Raw genomic sequence first — 23,106 nt, 5'->3', positions numbered from 1 at the left:
ATTGACTGACAGACTGACACCACCAATTCTGCATATACGCGGTCTAAACCCGTCCAAGTAGCAAAGCGCTAAAAAATTATTATTCAGCACCCACTCACATTTACACCCCTGAGGCAAAGACGAGGCAAGCTAGGGGTGAAGGAGGTTGAGATGGAATGGGGATGCATGCATGTGTACGGGAGCGTATTCAAATCCAATGTATGTGCTGGAGGTGCGCCCACATGCCATTTGCTGGGAAAAAAAAGAGAATGCCATAATCAAACAATGATTTGACGTTGTAGATGATGAAAAGCATGCAACTTGTAAAATCGATTTATTGTTGTGCCATAACACTGCAATATTATAATTTCATGAGTGCATACATTGTGGCGTAAATCATTGATGATGAGTGTTGACGTGGATGAATTTGACGAGGAATCAAATGAGCGATGCATCCTGCGGTGGCGGAACACTAGGTGAGCGTGTAATGAAATTTCAAGTGTTGCGGAGATATTCTGCCCAAGAGTATGATTGTATGCTGCACCCTCTGCCTTGATGGTTGCTATCTGCCGCACGGATAGAAATGAGAATAAAAAGAAAACAGTCTGGGGAGATGCATTCAGCAGAGCAATTAAATGCCCCCACGCGCCTGCATACACAACATCACCTAAATGTGACTCTACAGGTAGCCTCCAGTGTGGAATAATCCTCAGTGTGCTGGAGCTGCATGACCACTCACACCAGCCAGGAATACTCTGCTTGTTAAGCTTGATTTATTAGGCCTATGTTTACTCCGGCTTTCCCAGGCAAGGCAAGGTCAACAATAATGTTCTTCAGAATGGAAAGAAACCTCCACCTGGCTGCATGGAGCGCACTGGCCGGCAACCTTTCATGGCATACCAGATCACACCGCCCACCAGCATCCCTCACCCTGCGCACTTCCCATCGCCTTAGTAACCAAGGTGTCACTTGAGAGCATTTGAAGATTGGTACCCCTTCTGTTCATTTTTTCCTCCCCTGCACACCCAGCACTCATATTCAGGCTTGGTGCTACAAATGTTCATGCATGTGGGAGTGTACAATCATTAAATCAATTAGGGATTTGTTTTTACATAGCCTGGGGTAGCAGTGGAAATAAAGATACAAAAGAGTGAACATGGCAGACACAAAATAAGAAGGTGTATGTGCACATGGGCTGGTAAGTGCCTATACTGTATTCAACAAATGTACTTTATTCCTACCTGAACAAATTTGTTTTCTTATTGGTTTGGACAAACTCGACACATTCTAAAAGGCACAAATAATTTTACAAATTTGAATAAATAAAATAATAAAAGTCTTAATTTACAGTCTTAGAACAAACAAAGATAACATGTAAAAGAAATTAATTAAAAAGTCTAACAAAACTAAAGAAATTAATGGCAAAACAAAGTCAGCTCACATTCAATACAATGACAGAAAAAGTTGTTGTTTTAAGACATTTAGAGGATTAAAAGTCAATTAATTACACTACTGCAGCAAATCAGAAGCCTCTGTGGGAAGCGGTGTGTAACTTGTCATTCATCTCAACAAAATTACTCCACCGCAGCTGCACTTGAATCTCGCATCAAGCGTAAAAGTGTATAATAAGGAGGGACGGCAATTTTCACCCTTTTCAACATTAAAAGCAGAGCATTTGTTGGAAAATAAAATGCAATTTCAGAGGTCAGTGAAGTAGCCTGCAACTAAAAGATGCATTCAGACAGTTTCAGACAAACAAGTCTACACAAGGACAACACTTCTAAAGCCTATGCACTGTAAAAGTGTAATACAAATACATTGATACTGAATTGATGGGGGACATCTTACATCAATGCTAGTTCACCTTGTACTAATTATCTAGCTATTACTCAAAGCGGCTGTAGGAGAAATTATAAGGCAAGAATAAAAATCGCCCCCGCTTGCCCATTAATCTACATATTTAACTGCCATTGTAAAAAGCCTGAGTCATGTCATGTGCTATGTGTCATCATCCGAGTTACTGCAGGAGGAGGGGGTGTCTATTTAAAGTACTCACTCAGTATGACTGGGTTTTAATTTGGGAAAAATCCATTACACGCACTGTAGTCGGATCTAAAGATTAAGATATATATCCAACTATTTTAAAACAGACTCCTCATTTTGCTGTCTGTCGATTATATCACCTTCAAAAGTAAAAAAAAAAAAGTCAAGATGTTCCAAAAGTAAATTAGTGGCAAACTACCAGTGCCCCTTTGGGTATGGGACTAGCTTCAACCTTTTGGAAATGTCATCCACCTCCTCTTTTTCAGCATTTGTCACTTTTAGCACAATTTCTAATGAAGCACAGAGGAAGAAAATACCCCAAATTCTGCCTCTGTGGTTTGTCAAAATGGTGACACGCCGCATCGAAGTTCAACACCTAGAGCCTTAATGCAGTCATTAGTTTCTCTGTAGAAAGTTGGCGGTATTAAACAAAAAAAACATCTGGAAAAGTAAAAGAACAGAATACCCACTGCTCCTTGATCAAGTGGCAAAGTAATGGAGTTAATAACAAACAATGACCTATTCAATATTGCCCTAAGGCACAAGAACGTTTAGATAAAACCCATGGGACACGTTGGCCAGATTTCCATAATGTTCTGTAACAATATGCGTATTTTTCATTTGAAGAAATTAACTCTTGCCCACAGCGTTCTTTAGAGCTCTAATGCACTGAAAACCAATGCAGAAGCCTCCAGGCAAATTAATTTTGCTTCTAACTAAAACGCATTGTGTACTTAAACACTCCCATGAGAAAATTGTGAACAAATGTACACATTTTGCTCAAACCTAATTGTTTCTGGCTGATTAAATAGGTCAGTAAAGACAATGGCAGGAAACAGGTAAGTCAAAAATCTTGATTGACTGTAGTAAATGTATACAATCTCCCCTAAAAACATATTTTTTGCATTGGTAAATGTGGTGAATTTGTTGTTGGGTGTCACATCTTTCTCTCAATATTAGATATTTCAAATCTCAGTTTAAGTCTTTATAATAAATGTAATGGTAACAAGATGAAAGCATAATTAAAAAAGGGAGGCAGTACTGGGATGCCACGCAGAGGCTTTTAACTTCAGTTGTTAGAATGGCCTTTCTTCCAGATGAGAGCATTGGTAGCTGTTCTTTATTCATAAATGTATAACACTCACCTGCTGCATACTACAATAAAGCAAGTATATGATATAAAGCTGGGTTATATGGCAATACAGATGAATGCAAATCAAATTGTTATATGATCCCTGTGACTTTTTGGAGACATTGTTATAGTGTGAAGTAGCTACTTTATCCTCCAACACTTTTACTCCAACTATTGATCAGCCTTTCCCTGCTTTGAGTGAGTGACAGGTGGCTTTATCCAGTCACAATGAGGTGTGAAGTCACAGAAGATGCTGATAGTTTAGGAGACAGTATAAAGGTACTTTGTAGTGATGGGCACATGTGTCGATCTCAGAGCGTGACGCCCGTGGCACGTGACCAATACATCGACTGTGTCATTTGGTGTCGCTCGTGTCAAGAGTCGCTGAAGCTGCTTGTTCAGAGCGAGCGGCCAGAGTTTCAATTCTGTCGCTATGTCTCTGTTTTCTATGTGGTTCATAGGCAATAAACCAAGATTGCAATAAAGAAGGGAGATGATCCGCACAACTCGGTTAGCTACAAAGAGACATTTATTTTGCTCTCACCACAGTGACATTTCAGGCGCTGCCCTTCATCAGACAATATGTAGCTCAGAGGACACTTGTTATATGAGGTGTATAACAGGTGTCCTCTGTGGTGAGAACAAAATAAATATCTCTTTGGAGCTAACGGAGTTGTGCGGATCGTCTCCTTTCTTTATTGTGACTTTGTGTTTGTCATCCTGCGCACTCATCTTCAGGACGGGTGTGCGTGTCTCGCTCCTCTTTCGATAATGATGTGTGTGTGTTCATTATTATCTTTCACAAACGTAACCACAGCAAAGCCTTTCTTTTACTATCATTTTCACATTCAATTCGAGTCACTTTATTGTACAATAGGCTGTTTGCTTTAACTAAATTATCTTCTTATGAAGTTATCTCCTATTTGTTGATTATCAGAGCACATCTATTGCTAGCATTTTGGATGAACAAGCCCAGTGTTGTCCTTAAGTGTCTGCATAAGAAGCAGTACCTCTTTTTAGACCACCAGATGGATCAATAGAGTGCACCAACACTGTCAACACTGAGTCAACATAGTAAGGGAAATGTGTAACACACACCTCGACACTTAAGCTACCCATCACTACTACTCAGTGTTCATGAATCGTGATGAAATACAATTGTGACATAAACTGAATTTTCAAACCAAAGCAAACTGTTTAATGTCTCGCTACTCAATTTAACAATGTTCACATTAGAGGTGGTCAATATATTGACATTTACATAATAACAAGAATTGATGTTTTGACGATATGTAATTTTGAATTGACTTTTACAGTGTTGCTTCGAATAAAAAAAATTACAATAGTTTTTATTTTATTCAAAATAAAGATTGTTCTGTTGTGAACTTTTAAACTAAGATATAAGGTGATAATTATGCTTTTGTGATTCATTTGTCTGATAATTAAACCTCAATAATGTTTGTATTTCTGACATATTGTTGTCTGAATATCATTATCGGAATACATTTTTCAATATCGCCCACCCTTATTTCACGTAAATAAAATAAAATTGTGAGGCTATTACAGGAGCATCATTCCAGTCATTAGATCAGGCAAAACCACAGCTCTTGAAGCGTTTAAATGTTCCACTCGGTCTGATGATTTGATGAGGTCTTTGATATTCCTTCAGTCCATTAAGCAGTCAAAATGAATATACTATAGCAGCTTATAAAGAAGACATTCACTCAGCTTAATTTCATCACCGTAATGTCAGCAGTTACCACATATAGATGTAGTGGGCAAATCTGACTCTGTATTTTTGTTGTACTTTTCATATAGAGGTCGAGGAATGAAGTGATTGAAATTAACATTTTTACTGCTCAAAATCCAGTGCTTATACACTTATACACTTTCCCATGCATTATTAATCTGATATTGATGGAAAAATTACATCCTCTTTCTTTCCCTGACATTTACAGTAGCACATTATGAGACAAAAAATTGTGACATGCAGCAAGTCTGCTCTATCTGACCAGATTCTACAATGACCAAATCTGTGTAAGTCGGCAGTTATCTCATCACTTATAGATAAGCTTTGATGAAAAAGCCTTTTATGGCAAAAGTAGTTAGCTCGGAGCATGAAAGGCCGCAGATAAGAAAATACAGTCAAACATGAATCTAGATGTAGGATGGTTGTCAAACTGTAAGGCAAGAACAGCCCGTTTAATACAAGGAAATTAACTTGGTTGCTACGTCCTGGACGAGGGAGCCGATCTTAATTTTCCTAATGCTGTTATCAGTCTTGTAATTTGGATGTTATTAGCTCTAGGGAGATCAGCACAGTAAGCCAGCGCCAATAAGTTTATCAGGCTCTTGTGCAGAAATTGGATAACATCTTAACGCAACATGTTAGGCGCTTTATTGGCTCTTTGGCCTCGAGATGCTGTGCTACTGTGGCTGCAATAGAAAATACGTGTTTACATAGTAAATTTTTACCAACAAGTTTCTGTTCACTTCTGTACTTTTCTACCTTGTATGTGAAAAAGATGACAATTGGGAATAAAATATATCCAGAGAAATCTAGGTCAAAAATGAAATGGAAAGGGGACTGAAAAGGTGATGCTTTTTCATTATAAATTAAAAGAGACCTATTATGCAAGATTTACTTTTAGGAGCCATTATATAATTGTTTTCTCTTCTTATTAAACCACTCAAACCACTGTATTTAGAGTGATTCATGTAGGTTTGAGTAATGCCATTGCTTCGTCAGCCCTCGTTTCATCGCACCCCAGAGTCCGATACACGCCCACTGCTCTTTACTTAGTTCTGCCATATTATTTTCTTAAACGGTGACACAAGTAGGATTTGGCAGTGTGGCCTAGCAATTATGGCACAAATGAAAAAATCGGCTACTCGCTATTATGAACTGCAGCTCTACAAAGAGAGATACCGTACCAGTTTTCAACACGGAAGTTAATTCAGTCTTTTTAGATCAATATTGCAATTCAAGATGTCCAAAATATAAAATAATAATCCACAAGTTTGTAGATTAGAACTATATAGCAGACAAAAGCACAATAGGTCTTCCTAAATTTACAACAAAGCTTTTAAATAAATAATCCACAAATGTAGTCACTTTAGTCATTGTACTTTTAAGGTGTGATCAGAAAATCCTTTTGCCACAATAAAATGATCAAAATGGGTACAGTTTAACATGCATATTGTATAATAAGATATATAAGATAAGATAAGATAAGATAAGATAAGATATTCCTTTATTGTCCCACATGGGGAAATTTCATTGGTGCAACGCAGGTAGATACAGAGGTAGATACAGAAGAACAGATCACTTATAGGAAGTCTGAAAAACACTTTCAGTAGAAGATCTCCTATAAATAAATAAAAACTCCCATAGACAAATGAATAAATAAATACATAAATACCATTGCATGTGATCACGACAGTAATTGCACATGAATATGTGTCACGACAGCACATAGATTGCACATGAATTCCAACAGCAATTGCACATATGACAGAATTGCACATCAGTATTAGGTTAGGTCAGTATTGCGAGTGTTCAGTACTAACAGTTTTTGTTATAAAGTCTGACAGCAGCAGGAAGGAAAGACCTACGGAACCTTTCCTTCACACATCGAGGGTGGATCAGTCTCTCACTGAAGCTGCTCTCCAGAGCGGACAGAGTGTCCTGCAGGGGGTGACACTCATGGTCCAGCATAGATGTGAATCTAGCCAGGACCCTTCTGTCCCCCACCTCCTGCACTGAATCCAGAGCACAGCCCAGGACGGAGCTGGACTTCTTGATGACTCTGTCCAGCTTCCTCCTCTCCCTCTCTGTGATGCTGCTGCTCCAGCAGGCCACACCGTACAGGAGGGCTGATGCCACCACAGAGTCGTAGAAGGTCTTCAGGAGTGGCCCTGTCACTCCCAAAGTTTTATCCTGTAATTTGTATGTGATTACAAAGAAACACTTAGTGTTGTACTTGACTTTCATTCTCCTGTTAATTTAGGGATACACCAGGAGGGCTGTCGCCATTTGGCTTAAAAAACTCTCCTGTTTCTTTGTGAATAATTAGATTTTCTGCCACAATGATTCCTACCCGGGCCTACATTTGAAACAAAGGGCCATTTCTTCCTGGAAACCTAATCTATCTAAAAAGATGAAAAGAGATTGTTATTATCTAATTAATCCTGTTCATGGCCTGAGGTTATTTAATGTGTTGAAAGGCCATTAAAAACCCTGCATGCGACAAATAAAATAATGAGGATCTTAATTTGCTCCATTTGGGGAAAGGGGAGCTATAAACAAAAGGTGGCTGAATCAGAGTCAACAGACTAGGATATTTACACGAATTAGGCAAATGATGCATGTCGTGGACTATTCCATATCTAATATTTAATATTTGACATCAGTGACAGTAATTTTCATATGTGTCCAAATGATCTATAAACCAGAGAAACACAGCAGGGAAAAAATAATTCTATTGAGCCGTATTTCAATAGAGTCACATTAGTCAAGGATTTTGGCTAAAAAATTATGTCTATTACGTCAGCAGAGAAAAGATTTTGGATCAAAGAGGTTTCACCGTGCTATAACCAAACATGCTTAGTTATACTACAAAAATGACTTTAATTTTTTTGTTTTTAATGACAAAAATGATTTGCAACAGGAGTGTTGCAATAGTTAATAAAGAACAAGTTAACTTAAGGGCCAAGACTTGAAGCAGTGACAATAATGCTCTGATGGAGCAAATCATTGCCTGTGCAAAGAGCTTGCTAAGTTTCTCTTTTCCTTTTGCTCAACGCAATGGAAGCAATTGATATATTACAGAAAACTTCCAAAGAAAAACTTGTGCCCTATCTCAAAAGGCTACAAGACCTAAAACATTATTCTGACTATGCTCTGATCCATCATTTCCCAGTAGATGTGGCATCAGAAGGGCAGTGCAAAATGTGTTATCTTAAAAATCGATCTGGAGAATAAATTAATTCTTTCGTTTTGTGAAACCAGCGGACGGTCGATAGGGACTAGGCACTACTTGAAGAATTTCACAGATACCACTATGATAATTTTGAATATTAAGCCTCACTTTATCTGCAAATGCCATCCAAGCCGCAACCACCATCATTAATCCTTAGGCGCCCCAGCGACAAGATTCATGTTTTCTAATAAAAGCACCATATCCCAGCCCTGGTCAGGCCCACTGCCTCCCAATAATGTCATTCATGGAAGTGTTTATTGAAGCCAGAGAAGGATAGCACTTACTAAAAGATAATCACAGAAAAACACTGAATTCAAATTACTCTTACAGGGTATAACACAACTATAAGACAGAGATTGCTTAGTCCAGCGTCCAGTGTCCAGTGTCTAGTCAAATAGACAGAGAAAAAAATGACATAAGGTAAATACAAATATATATATATATATATATATATATATATATATATATATACATACTGTAATGTACTGTACTGTACTGTACTGTACTATATATCTGCTCTGTACTTTGGCAAGCATGTCTGTCTTTATTGTGCAAATGCTGATCATGCTGAGGCATGATTCATAAGGCATTATTCAGATTTGTGATAGGAAAAAAATAATACTACATCTAAAATGCCTATCTGTCCACTCCCATGGGTCCTCAGTTGGAAGGAGGGACTATTAAACAGGAGGATACCATAAGAATAGGTTTAGGTCACACAAGCTGCTTTGTAGGTTATGAGAGAAAATAATTGGTCATCCACTGAAAGTTTTAAATCATTTTCCCTCATCCTTATTATTCCAAAAACACATCTGGAGGAAAACAAGGACACTGTAAACTTGTTTCAACAGGCTTGTATTTTTCTTTTTCCATAATTAGTTTTAACAATTCTTCTACATTATTGGCCCACATCACATTTTAGTTTCAGGAGGAAAATACTAAACTTTTCTTCCTTTCATAAAGTTTATAGTTCCCTTGTTATGTGAGGCCTGTGCTGCCTATGGGACCTCCCATGAAGCACGGAGCCCCTGTACTTTCTTTTGCTCTGTGTTTATAGCATGCCTGTGACTTTGTGCCTCCTCTTTCTCTGTCAGCAAAGGGTCCTTCTGCCTTTCTATAGACATCTGTTCACATACTTTCTGATGTGCCGCTACTGGCCTAGCCACGTGTGCTCTTCTGTCCCGCTGTTATGACACATTCCATCTGAATCTAAACATGCAATGAGTTGCTGAGGAATTGTCAAATAAGGCATCACAGGACTTTTCACACGCAGTGACATGTCACATGTAGCTGATTGTAAAGGGAGAGTTATAATAGGGATACTAATAAATAGACTAAATAGACTAAACAGACTTGTGTTATACGCCTTGTTTGTTTGGAGTGCGTTGCTCATGCTGTGGCTGGTGCAGCTACAAAGGTGAAACAATTACTTCCCTGATGTCTGCCACCCCACCATGCCACCTTACCTCAATGTCTCTAAGCTCATCCCCTTTCAAACACTAAAGATGGGTCTCCGTGCTCACGAGCACTTACCTACTTCAAGGTGATGCAAACGCCAAGCATTCACTACAAAGTACATAAGTTTCAGACAGAGATGCATGCTCTCAACAGAGAGCAGGGAAGAAAGTGTTGGTGGAGGAGAGAGAGGTGACAGGCATGTGAGGAACACCTTCTGAAGTGTCAAAAGATGGGCTCTGCTGATGAAAGAGTGTAGGAGAGGGGAAGGGAGCAGGGAGAGACAGAACAAGCTGATGTCACATCTGAGGCTCTGCTCGGGCTTTCAAGTCAGGAGCATTGGCTCTGTATTCCACCGGAGCCTCCCGTAAGAGTTTAAGGTCTGAGCATGTATGTGCATTTATGTGAGCAGGGTAACAATTCACTCTTTAATGTTTACTATAAAAGAGATAGGACATGTACAGTTTGAGGAGATTAAGAGTGCTACACTCTAAATGCTAATGTCTTACTCTGCACCCAAACCATTAATTGGACACTATTCTATGAGTGGCTGAAATCAACTGTAAGGAGAGTAATAATGATTAACAGTAATACAAACATAAGACCACCACTTCTAAAATCTGCAGAATCAATACAGCAGTCTGGACCAGCATAGAAATGTGGTGCAGAACAATCAATCCTCGTAAGGTTGTGAGAATCCAGTCGGGTAGCTTAGCCTGAAGGAGCAGAGACAGGGGCATCAATGTGGGCACAGGGGAGCCCGGCGCAAGACAAAGCCCTGTCAATAGTACTTGCTTTTCCATCAACTCTCTTCCTTAATCACCTTGGTCTTAATGTGCCTTTCTATCCGACCTAACCTGCTCCTGTTCCAATATATCCAGCATGAGCTTGCCCTACACAAACATCCACCTCTAACTCACTCGCTCTCAAAGAGGGCCCCATCCATCTCAGCCAATAGTAAAGGTCTTCATTACATGCTGTGTAGTGAAAGTGTTCGTCTAGATTTGTTCGTATTGATGGTCGATCTATTGTCTATTCCTGGTGTAAAAAAACCACACACATTTGTAGTAATTACCTTACGGTCAAGTCAGAGTTAGTTTAAGCCCCCCGACAAAGGCATCCATGAAATAAAATCTAAACATGAAGTTACCCTGGAGTGAATAATAAGCACCAATGAAGAAAGCAATACATTATAACAGAAAGGCTACAGAAAATGTTATGAGCATTACAACGGCAGCTTTGGCAAGACAAAAAGCAATTATTCGACTGCCCAAGTTAGTTAACGTTTGATATTCCTAAAACCTATTTGTATTACACACGTTACCTTCCTTTTGGCAAGCCGGTACAACACAAATTGCCAACACAAAATCCATTGCACAATACAGAGCAATTAGCATTCAGCTGTAAACAGAGAAGAGTCGAGTATGTAAGCCTGCACACCTGAGCATTACTTAAGACAACTTTAGCGGAAAACTCATCTTCATTGAGTCAATTAGCATCACGCAACAGTCAGTCGCTTGCGTTTGTGGGTAGGAGGAGGTCCCAAGGGAGCAAGCACTGGCTTGGTGTAGATTGAAGTAGAATGGCTGGCCTCCCTGATGAGCACCCATTATCCCTCAGAGCCCCCCGCAGCCACGGCCCTCAACGCGCTAATTATTGAGGCAAAGGCTTAGCAAATGTCGCTTTTTAGATTAAGATGTTGATTTTTAAAGCCTACAGATTTGGTTAGATTATTACATTTTTTTAAAGTATGAAAAGTTTGCTAAATTACGTCCATTTGAATAAAAATAGGTGTGAGAAATTGTTGTAAAAAAAAACGTTTAGCAGCAATTTTAGTTTAATCCACAATTATGCATTATCGCCAGGATAAATCTTGTCAGTATTTAAAAGAAACAGTGTGATTTTTAGTACGTGTTAACATTTGCTTTTAAATAGATAGTGTTATTTCTAGTATTATATATTTAGGTGGAGATGTTTTGGATTCATCACTACTATAACAGCTACAACATTGTTTACAGTCCCACATCAACATTTAAACGACCAAATTAATTTGCTTGTGTGATCATTTGCTTAGCGCTTAATGACTGTTGAGTACAATCATGTCACATGGCATGACTTCATTAGAGACGTGTGCAGTCTAACAAGTGACAAAATGGAAGTTATAGAAATTGGCAATCACAATGTATTCAGCTGGACTGATACTGAAAGATTCAAGATGAGGAATACAAATGTCCTTATGTTCTAATCAAATAAAATTTTCCTTAAATTTGCTGCTATATAAATGCGAGTATTGGTTTATCTACATAAATAATACATAATTCACTTATAATAGCCCAATGAAAAGTAGCAGGTTTTGAGAAATAGAAAGTGGTGTTACAAAAGATAACCTTTGCCAGAAATGAGGTAAAGGTGAAACGAGTGTAAATAATAATATGCCATACAATATTGGAGATGTTTGATAAAAGAAGAGAGCACGTGTGCGTGTGCGTGTGCGTGTGTGTGTGTGAGGTGGTAGAAATGAGAAGAAGAATCAAAAGAGAGGGACCGAAAAGTGCTCAAAAGCCCAACAGAAATTGCAGGGCTTACACTTCTATTTATAAAGGCGGGACTGTAGCGTGAGACTGACATCCGTTCATGTTTGCAACATAAATAAACAATGTAGAATGAATTTTAATACAGCTCTAAAATATCCCATTATTCAAACAGTCAGTCTCTGGTAAAAGTATACTGCTAAATTGTAAACGATTAATGTAATAAGAAAGTATGCGTGTGTAGTGAAGCCCTAAATTATGTTCGATATAAAACCCAACTGTTCTTTTTAATAATAATAGCAATAAATTAGACTTATATAGCGCTTTTCCAGACACTAAAAGTTGCTTTACAATTGTGTGCATTATTCAGACATTTCATACTCGGTGGTGGTTATCTATTCCACAAGGTGAGTTGGGTGCCTTGCCTCAAGAGATGATAACATTTTGCAATAGATTTACTAGGTTGCTTATTTGTGCTTATTAGTACTTGCTAACATTACTAGGTGCTCAAGGTGAAGTGGCATTCCTTTGAAAATAACAAAGATAGTTTGAAGCCATAGGTTGGGAACCAAAACAACATTAGCAAAAGCTGCAGAAAACTATTATTCTTCAAGGTGAGTGAAGTACATTTTGAACAAAAAACAAAAAACAAGATTTTTTGTTAGCCTAAAAGTGTTTTGAGAAATTGAATGTGCCATATTTAATTACCATTCACTCTAGCATCTTCCATGTTGATCTTCGTGTGGCCAGTGTAATTACATGTGTGTGTCTTTTGTGTTGTCATATTAGGGAGAAGGTGTTGTCTGATATTAGTTAAAGGTTGCCTCTTAGGAAGCGTTGAGTTAAGAAGATTAGTGCCACAAGCGGATCCACCTAGCTGTGCCCTGCTGGTTGTCGCCGGGCCCACCTTCATGCCCTCATTATCCTCTTGACTCCCTCACTTATCCAGCTCACAGTAGGGCTAATCCAGACAGCTCAAAATAGCCAAAAAAAAGGAAAATAAGCTGTTTCAACGCAAATGTATTGGTGGCCAAAAGAAAGCAGTAATATTTATGAAAAACCAATTATCATTCTCTGTGATGAATAAGAAATGCTTTGAATGAATTTCGATAAGCCCAAAAACGTATATCTTAAATTAGAGCGGACAATGAGGGTAGTGAATTATGGAGGTGCAACAGCTGACCTACACTGGTTGCATGGGATTATTGAACCCCCCAATGGCTTGTAAAGCTCGCTGTTGGGATCTCATCTGATATTTCATGTGAATATGGAGCTCGGGGCTATTCCACAGTGTATCAATCAGTGTGACTGAGGTTTGAAGATGCATTAAACAAACCTGTGGGGAGTTGTAGGAGGGGTCAGCAATTTTCTCCTAAAGCATGGAGGTCAGCAAAAACACCCCATTCTCTTTCCCTTGTTGCCATGCAAAAAGCCTTGTGTCGACAGACATGCACCATCTGGCTCGTTATGTACCACATCGTTGTTATTCTGACACTCCAAACTGGACTACATGACTGTGGTGAGAAGCTGCATATATAAATATGGTATGGGATTGGCTAACACGGCTGAAAACTTTTGAAACTATTATCTTTTGGCCTGGTGTGAATTAGGACTTTCACAATATCACATTTTAGAGTCACGCTTATTGTGAGGGGAAATATTGCAATTATACGATTAATCCCGAATATTGGCTAAATAAAAAGGAAACGTTGATAGTATGTTCTATGTTTCAACTGCAAATTTCTGCAAAATATTCCAGTGAGAGGAAAGTGTGTCAATTATAAAAATTGACCTGCCTACCATTTAATACAGCAGATACTTTTGAAAATAAAATAAAAATGTGGCCACAAATGGATTAAACAATATAAATCTAAGTTAATTTGGCACCTTGTAACTGTTTTAAGTATATCAGTTATTAGTGAGAAGAGCTCCATGGTAACGCTCAGGGGAAGGGCTTGAGACTTTGAGAAAGTCACTTTCCTTTGGCTCACATCAACAATAAAACAGCTTTGTGAAGAATAAGACAGCTTTAACAGGTAAGATTATGCTCTGGCACTACATGTTCTCCTCTACCTTGAATCTCGTGATTCAGGTGGCGATGTCCAGAGACATTGTGGTGTACTGTAGGTTCCAAAATCCTCACAAATAACCTACCGTCGTAGTAGTAGTAGTAGTAGTAGCAGAGAGCAGCAGCAGCAGCAGCAGCAGCAGCAGCAGCAGCAGCAGCAGCAGCAGTAGTAGTAGTAGTAGTAGTAATAGTAATAGTAATAGTAATAATAGTAAAAATAATACAAAATAATATTATTAGTATTATTATTATTATTCAAATGTAATAATATTCACATCCCTAATGTGAATGTTAATTATAAACACCACTCAGTACATTATATGGATATTTAGTGCTTAGAATAATTTCATTATGGTCACATGTTACTCTACCCAGTTGATAACAATATCACTAGACACATATTCAGCACCACGGACAGCGAACTATCATACTAGTTGGGAAAGCAGTAGAATGTTGTTATGAAGGGTAAAAACATCCTCTAAAAACACACACACTAAAAAAGTGGGTCTAAATATTGTAAATTTATCAGTGTATCAAGTTGCACAAGTTTAAGTAAAAGTGGCAGCCCGTAAAAGAACGGGAGGAGATGAAAATGTAATGGTAAGATTTAACAAGCATTCGAGTATGACAGTGAGACAAGAAGACACTACACCTTGTCAAGGCAAAGACCGATATGATTTTATTTCCAGCTCTTAGTACTACATGTCTTTGAATTAAAGGATACACTATAGGCAAGAAATAACTTTCTCAACCACTAACAAAAGGTTCCCAACACTGAGGTCTACATTAAAGGCATGTTCAACTTCTGCGTCTGAGTGATGTAGGTGAAGGCTAAATGAAAGAGCAACTTAAGTGATTAACGTAGAGCACACAAAATGCTCTGGGCTAATCATGCATGGCATAAGGGCCTCACACCTTAAGTGAGGGCATTGTCTTTAATCAGAGGGTAATTTATAGGGTTCCATTTGCAAAGCCATAATACTAGTGATCAAGCCCTTCAACCGTAAAATGCAATAAACTGGGGGAAGTGTTTGTGAACAAAGGCAAATAACAAGGCCCCACACATCATTTAGTTTTCATCATATCCCATTAGCTTAGAGCCAAATGGGTATTAGGTTAAGAAAGGCACTCCATTTTCAACTGGGTTCAGAGAGGGGGAAATGTCACCATCATTATTCCTCACCATTGTCTGCTCCTATCTAGCCACATGTTATGAGTACATTATCATTACATGTAGCTGGGTAGTAGGATAAGTAGCAAGACACTATCAGAAAAAGTACATTCCCATTTTACTTCACCTGAAGCAGAAAATTGTCTGGCAGTACTGGGGAGCCATTACTATCCTTTCTCCCCTTGCATTTCCGCAAGTTATTCGTCCCAACAGAGGCACAAATACTTGTCCATCAGGGAGAACAAAGCCATGTAATTGGCTGATTCCCCACTTCAGCCCTAGATAGCGCCATGTTAATAACAAACTGATGAGAAATTCATTAGGGCTCCAAATAAAAACAATCTCTCCTCGATAACAGGCGAGTACATTATAATTAAACTGATGCCTCTCCTTTTTCATTAGGCCATGGAGCCTGAAAAACCTGGACACAATGCCGCTGAGATGGATGCAATTAAGCATTATTGTTTTACTGCACATAAGTCCAACATATAAAAAAACAATACCAGAAACCTATTGGGACAGGTTATGGTGAAGCAAAAGGAAAGACGCTGCTTAAGAGTCAGGTAAGAAACTAACTGACCACATGAGAACTCAACACAGTCCCGGTGTAAAGAGGTGTAAAACAGCACGGCCATTTTTTTTTTCCTTTGAACCTTTTCAATCCAGGATCTCTCCTTTATCTTTTTTTTGAATACTTTCAAAATGAATCTGGAATGTGCCAAAAGCCTCAAAGAAAATACAAGAAAGCCAGCTTCCAGATGGCGTGAAGGAGGAGAAACAACGGTTGAGATGCGCAGATTCCCGTCTACTTCGAAAAGCTCTGAACTGGTTGTGGCAGGGGATTAGACGTGTTTGTATACTTGCTGTTGGCGATGCCCTGCAAAAGCCACATTGGTCCATGGAGCAGCTCAACCCAGGCCCAAAGACCAGGGATTTAAAATACTCCATTCGTCCTGTCGCATTGTTAGTATCACACGCAGACTCCAGCAATCCATGTAAAGACACAAGGGCTAACCATTCAAATATGTGCAGAAAAAAAGCCTTGACCAGAGAAAAAATATGAACGGGTGCAGCTGGTGCATCACCAGCTGCTGCGACTCTGAATGCGAATGTAATTGTGTTGATGCTTTTACTATAAAGCACACAACAGCAAACATGCTTGCTACAGAGAAACCTGATTTTAAGGGAAAGGTAACTGACCCTTCCTCTCTCTCTCTGGAAGGGAAACATAAAGTGCTTAGAGCTACTATGCCATTTGTGAGGGGAAAGCTATCTTTTTTTCTCACATTATAGGTCAATTCTAAAAAGGGGATGTTTGTACACCAACCTCACAGAGTTGAACTTGCCTCAGCATGTAACTGTAAAATAACCTGATAAAAATGGCCGGCAAAACATATGGATGGGTGCAGCGATTGTGGTTTGACCTCGGGGAAACAGGGAGCAGCCAGGTCACGATAATGTGGACCAATAAAGTGTACCGGAGCGATTAAGATGATCAATGCTATTCTGATGAGATAACATCTGGAAACAAGAAGCCTAATAAAGGACAGCTGCTGAGCTAATTAGCAGAACATCGAGCACTGTTAACAAATGCTGTAGCTATTGTTGTCCAAATTTCGGACCCAACCCCTATACCCATCGCAAATGCGACATATTGAATATTGCATAATTCTTCTAATGACTAGTTACGTGTGTGTGTGTAATATGTCGGTGTAATCCGTCATTCGTCCAGGCGTGTTCCATAGTAGAAAAAGCTTCAGTTGTAGTCATCTGGACTCAGTTAGAAAAAAATAGACGTTTCGACTCTCATCCAAGAGTCAGTTTCCCTTTTAACCAAGAAGCAGGACAAAAGGGAAACTGAACAGAGAAGGAAGGGTGTTTCTATCCCTTATGTCTCTGGCCTGTCGGAAAAACTGCAGAGAATTTTTAGACAACACGGAGTCCCTGTTTATTTTAAACCAGGAAACACTTTAAGACAAAAACTGGTTCACCCTAAGGACAAGTTGCCGACTCAAAAACAGAGCAATGTAGTTTATTCGATCCAATGCAGTGAAGAAAGCTGTTAAGAACGTTACATAGGTGAGACTAAACAGCCTCTACACAAGAGGCTTTATCAGCACAGAAGAAATACAAGTTCAGGACCTCAGAGCGCCGTGCATCTCCATCTTGAAGCCTCTAATCACTCGTTTGAAGACGGTGAGGTGAAGATTTTAAGCAGGGAGAAAAGATGGTTTGAAAGAGGAGTTAAGGAAGCTATTTTTGTTAAAAAAGAAAGACCTTCTTTAAACAGGAATGGAGGGCTAAGATTCAATCTTCCCGGAATCTAATCTTCTGTTGAAACAAACAACTCTTTCTACTCCAGGAAGGCTCCGCCCAATGGGCTGGTCTTACCACAGAAGAGTATAAATATCGGAGTTCCCAACCTAAATTCTGTTATTGACAATGACTCTTGGATGAGAGTCGAAACGTCTATTTTTTTCTAACTGAGTCAAGATGACTACAACTGAAGCTTTTTCTACTGTGTGTGTAATAGTGTCATGGCAGTTTTAATGTGGGTGTGCATCAGAGACAGACATACCACAACATCCTGGCTTGACATAAATGCTTATCGAGCGGCACTAAATGGTTCAATTATGGAGAAATCTGTTTTGAGGTAACCTTTCAGCTTATTAAATAAGCCATAAATCAATCTTTAGGGCAGATGGAGAGCAGGAGTGGCTTTTAATGAGTGAACAGGTCTTGTTGTTAGCAGTGCAAAAGTTTGTATGTGAAAAGGTTCAGCATAACTTCCACCTTCCTTGGGAGTTGACTGTCAACTAAAAGTTTGTTTTTTGTTTTTAATAGGGATGGCTATAGTTCGCCTTCAAGTTCAAACCAGGGATCCAATAAGGCAAGAGATAAGACAACAAAACAATGAAGGGAGAAAAAAAACTCCAATTACTTTGAAAGAGAACAGCATCTTCTATAAATGTAAAGTTGCATTGTTTGAGTGACATGATTTAATTGTACTATTTATGTTTCATAAGAGAACAATGAAGACTTGTCCTCAGCTTCCTGTCTTAAGGTAAAATTCAGGTGGCTAGTATCTGTCCATGGAACTAGAGGCCTGAGATAGTTCTTACTGCAAAAGGGGAAAGTTAAATACAACAAAAGTAGATTCATCTATTGGTTATTATTATATTGTTGTGTAATTTGTATCGTCGTGTGGAGTTTTCCTTTACATTTATTTTGAATACACGACACAGCATTAAAAGAAAAAGCCTTCAAAAAGCATACAATAGTCATTTAATTCTGCTTTAGTTTAACACTTGTATATGTATAAAGTAGGTACAGTAACAAGAGAAAAGTACATTAGTATGGGTGTTTAGGGAAATGGGAAGAAATACTACGAGGTCTTAACGCAGTCAACACTGCAACAGCACAATTCCTATGAGAGAACGACGACGAATGCAGAGAGCTCCCAACTAGCGGTAATTGGTTTTAAAATAATAGAATTCATTACAGCTATAGTGCTTATTCAGAAATGCAAACAGGGAATGAAAAAAAAAAAACATTCACAAGAGACTTGGGCTGAACTGCTTTGTTAAAAACCTTGGGGAGATGAAAGGCATAATTCAAATGACAATTTTAGAACCCTTAGCTCATTTAAATCAGAAGCTCTGAAGATGTTGCAGAGATTTTTTTCTCAACTGTTCTTTTGTTCTACTGGTGGGGCATGGAAGAACTTTTTTCCACTCAATTTCAGTCTTTTGTGGTGGCAAATTCCTTCTCCTTACAAAGAGACATGTGAGGTGACACACAAACAATCTAGCAAACAACAGCCGTTGGCAGCAGAGACAGCCGACTGAAAACTAACATGGGAAATCTTGACAGGGAAGAAGAACCCCACCTGACACATGACACAGAATTCACTGCTTGTCTTATTAAATGACTGTGTAATTATACACATCAGGGGTCTGCAGAGTGAGGTCCTGTGTTTTATAACATCTGCCACTTGACAAAGAGTGATCCAAAGCCGGCAGCTCAGGTGTGAAAAAGACATCGGTGGAAGTGACATTAAAAAGATCATCTTTCAAAACCACTCAGGACATAAAGAGACAGGTCAGCCATCTCCACACAATTGGATGTCACCTCTCATGCTGGGTCTATAGCCAACATCAAGGACAGGGCCATTTGGAACACTATACATCTACCATCATATCAGCTGCTTTCCAATATCTCGTAATTGGCCCAATTGTACAAAACTGGTTGTTACATTCTGAGCACAATTTGATAACACAACAGCAGCAGGGATTTATCAGCTTTATTTACTTACAATAGGTCCACCATATGGCTGCGCATTAATATTGATGGAGAATGTTAGGTAGGGCATCTGAGCCGAATGACAAGGTGGAAGAATTTGGAGCATACTTAGAGCCCTAGAGTGAGGGAGAGTAGCTGTTCACTTTGCAGGTCTCATGTCATCAGACATCACCATGCCGCCACCCATATGGAGGGGCAAAATTGTATAGTTTCTTGCATAGACCACTAGATAGAGTAATATTGTGTCTTTTTTAGTATAACATCTGTGGCATTAGTTAAGGTTAGGTTACATTTAAGAGCTGAAATTGCAAAAGGTCAAGTAAGTCACAGGGACTATTTATAAGAAATAGCAAAGAGTAAGTTTTTCACTGTGTCACAGGAACTATTCAATTTTAAATATATCTACAGGAATAATATATTCTTGCTCTTTTAATAGCAGTATTTGGCTGGTTGCTATGCAGTATAAAATATATTGAAATTATTTCACACATTTTTCTGCAAAGGTCAAATTTACTTTAAAGTAGAAGCGGCCGTACACATTGTTTAGTTACCTTAGCTGTAAGAAGCCCATTAGATCAATTCCATAGCAACAATGAGTGTTCCCAACTCCTGTGCATTGCACCAAAAGGACATTACAATAGCACATCACTGCCACCAAGTGCTGGCTATAAGTAATACAATGTCATGAAAACAACTGGAATGTGTAGACACACAGTGACAATGCATAATTACTGTCAAAATATGGTCCGAAAAATATATGTTGCAAAAACAAAGCTTTAGTTTGAGCCAACAATGGTTTTCATTTAAGCATGTTTGAAACCGCCTAAATGTGGTACAACTAACTCTCAACACAGTTCATTCACAAATAGAGCTGGGTTTCGATTCAGATTTCAAGAATCGATTCCGATTTTTACCTTTCAAAATTGTTTTTTTTCCAATTTCTCGGATCCCATCCGATTCGCTCCGATTTCGATCTGATTTCCGATTCGATCCGATTTCGATTCGATCTGGGGGTTAATGTTATTAAAAATTAAAAATGTATTTGAACCGTTTCCTTCACTTCATGACTGTGTAGAGAAGCAACATATTAAAACTAGAATTATATCAATATTGAACAGCAAATCTTACAAGTATTGGTAGTTACTGATGGCTGGAAGACTGATGAAAAGGTTAAGGGTCAATCTACCTTCAAGAAAGATAATCCAGGAGTCCTGAATTATCTTTCTTGAAGGTAGATTGAAGTTCACTGAGGGAAATGTAGAAAAGAATTTTAATTAAAAAAAATTTAAAAATTAAAAAAAAACAGTCTTTGGACGTACGAATCGATAATCGGTCATTAATATGCAAATCGATTAAAAATCGGAAAATCGATTATTTCAACCCAGCTCTATTCACAAATGGATTCATACGTTTTTGGAGAAACTAGTCCCGGTGAATAGGTAAAAAAGTCTCTTGAGCACCCTTAGAAAGGAAACTGCTGTGTAGACAATTATATAGCCTGTGATCTGGACTTGATCACGTCACCAATCACTACCAGAGAGCAACTGGGGAGTCACTGCAAACCCGGCTGTTGATGAGGCTATTATGTGGCTTTACTCTCAAGCATCCGAGTATGACAGTGAGGCTGACAAGAAGACACTACACCTTGTTAGCACTTCGTTGTGCTGAGTGGACTAGTTGGTTGAATGGTAAGGCTTATTCCACAGGGTATGAGGGGCTTACTGCAAGTCAGAAGGATTATAAACAGGTCATCTGTGTTACATTGTCCATACTACGTAGACTGAGAGAAAGAACAACTTTCTTTTCTCAACAGTCTCGGAGTGTTTGTGCTCCTCCGGATCAAACTAAGCTTCCAGTCTGGTGTAAAACAAACACATTACCAGCAATTACTGCATATGTGCTAAAAATGTTCCCTTAATGTACGATTGAAGTCTGCATTTGGAAAAACTAAAATGGCACTCTGATGAAAAAGCTTGGCAAGCAAAAGTTAATTATAACAGCAACTGCAGCAAAATGTTCTGTGCAAATCTTGACATAGAACAAGCCCACATTTTTCCAGCATCTCATTTCTAAAAAGTAGACAGCTCCATCAACCACAGCAAATAACTTACAAAACATGCACAGTTGTAGGGAAGGATATGAAAGCGCTTAAGAAGCAAATAAAGAAATCTGGTGCAACTGGAAAAGCGGGCAACCATAAAACATGGAGGTACACAGAATTTCACAGCTGTGTGAACAGTTCAAGCAGATGCGATGGGATGTGATGGTGGCTGCATACAGAGAGGCGGGTTGTAAAAATATGCTATAAAGTTTATGAGGCCTAATGCGGCCCCGCAGGAGCCTCCAGCCGGGCTGAGCATGCCCACAGTGCCATTGAGAGTGTGACAGAGCAGTGGGGAGGAGACATACAACTGGGAGCATAGAGCGCCATCACTCGTGTGTGGCTGTGAATACAATACGCACAATAACAACCACACAATCAACAAAAATAAGAATCCCATTTTAGTTCTCTCCTACCTCAAAGATAATCTTTTTACTCGATCTATCCTGGGCAATACATCAATCGCACTTGTATTATCAGTGCATAGACACAAAGCAGTTCGTGGTTCAGAAGAAGCAACTCTGATGAACACACCCCAAAACAAATAGACCATAAAACACAGCCACTGCTATATTCACCATCAGCCCGCTGAGACCACTTTAGTTTTTCATGTTCCCTTCAAAATAACAAGAGATAGCTCTGCCCCTCTGATTGAAGAGCAATGATTGTTTCTGCCTTATGTTTGATAGAATGGGAGAAAGGAAAAAGAAAGGATGTGTAAAAAGTACAATTCTATGAACATAGCGAGAACATGTAAAAATGACTTCAGCACAAATTTAGAGGAAGGCAATGATATTATGTAAATTAGACAGCATAAAAAGTGTGTTGTCACAGGTCAGGTGTTTCCAAGAATATATAATCCTTCAAAAAAGGTCTACACACCTAATGTAATAGTCACCAAAGAATATACAACCAATTTCAACAGATTCTACCTTGTATCTGACCAAACTTTTGATGACCACCAAATCCGGCATTCAAAGATAGATCTTATTCTACTGCTCCCACCGCATATTTGATTGATCTTAATTTAAGACAGAATTCATGGTGAACACTGGCTAGAAGCATGAGAGGCACACACTATTGATTCATTTTTCATTGCCGTACTTTTAAAGTACCAAGGACACATGCCACATCGAATCTGTTCAACCATCGGCACCTGGTTTAATAGCTGACTTGAAACAAAAAGACTTGTGAGATTTGTAGTTTTAAAAGGAAAAATGAGTGAGAAATGAGGCCGCACACAGTGATTTTCTTTGAGGCATACTTTTAATCAGTATTTTCATCGGCCTTTAGTAAAGATTGCAGGCCCACTGAACAAGTACATGATCAGAGTTAAAGAGGA

General features: G+C 38.8%; 1 protein-coding gene across 1 annotated transcript in view; it reads right to left on the bottom strand.

Moving 5' to 3' along the window:
• diaph2 (diaphanous-related formin 2) overlaps nt 1-23,106 on the bottom strand; it is a 387,159-nt gene that overhangs the window by 342,338 nt on the left and 21,715 nt on the right. The gene's annotated exons all lie outside the window — the stretch shown is intronic.

The sequence above is a fragment of the Eucyclogobius newberryi genome, unplaced genomic scaffold (assembly GCF_026437365.1).
Source record: "Eucyclogobius newberryi isolate DKJ021-1_F unplaced genomic scaffold, fEucNew1.0.hap1 SCAF_11, whole genome shotgun sequence".
In the NCBI taxonomy this organism is placed as follows: domain Eukaryota; kingdom Metazoa; phylum Chordata; class Actinopteri; order Gobiiformes; family Gobiidae; genus Eucyclogobius; species Eucyclogobius newberryi.
Note: the sequence above shows the minus strand (reverse complement) of the source record. Positions and strands in the feature narration are given on the sequence as shown.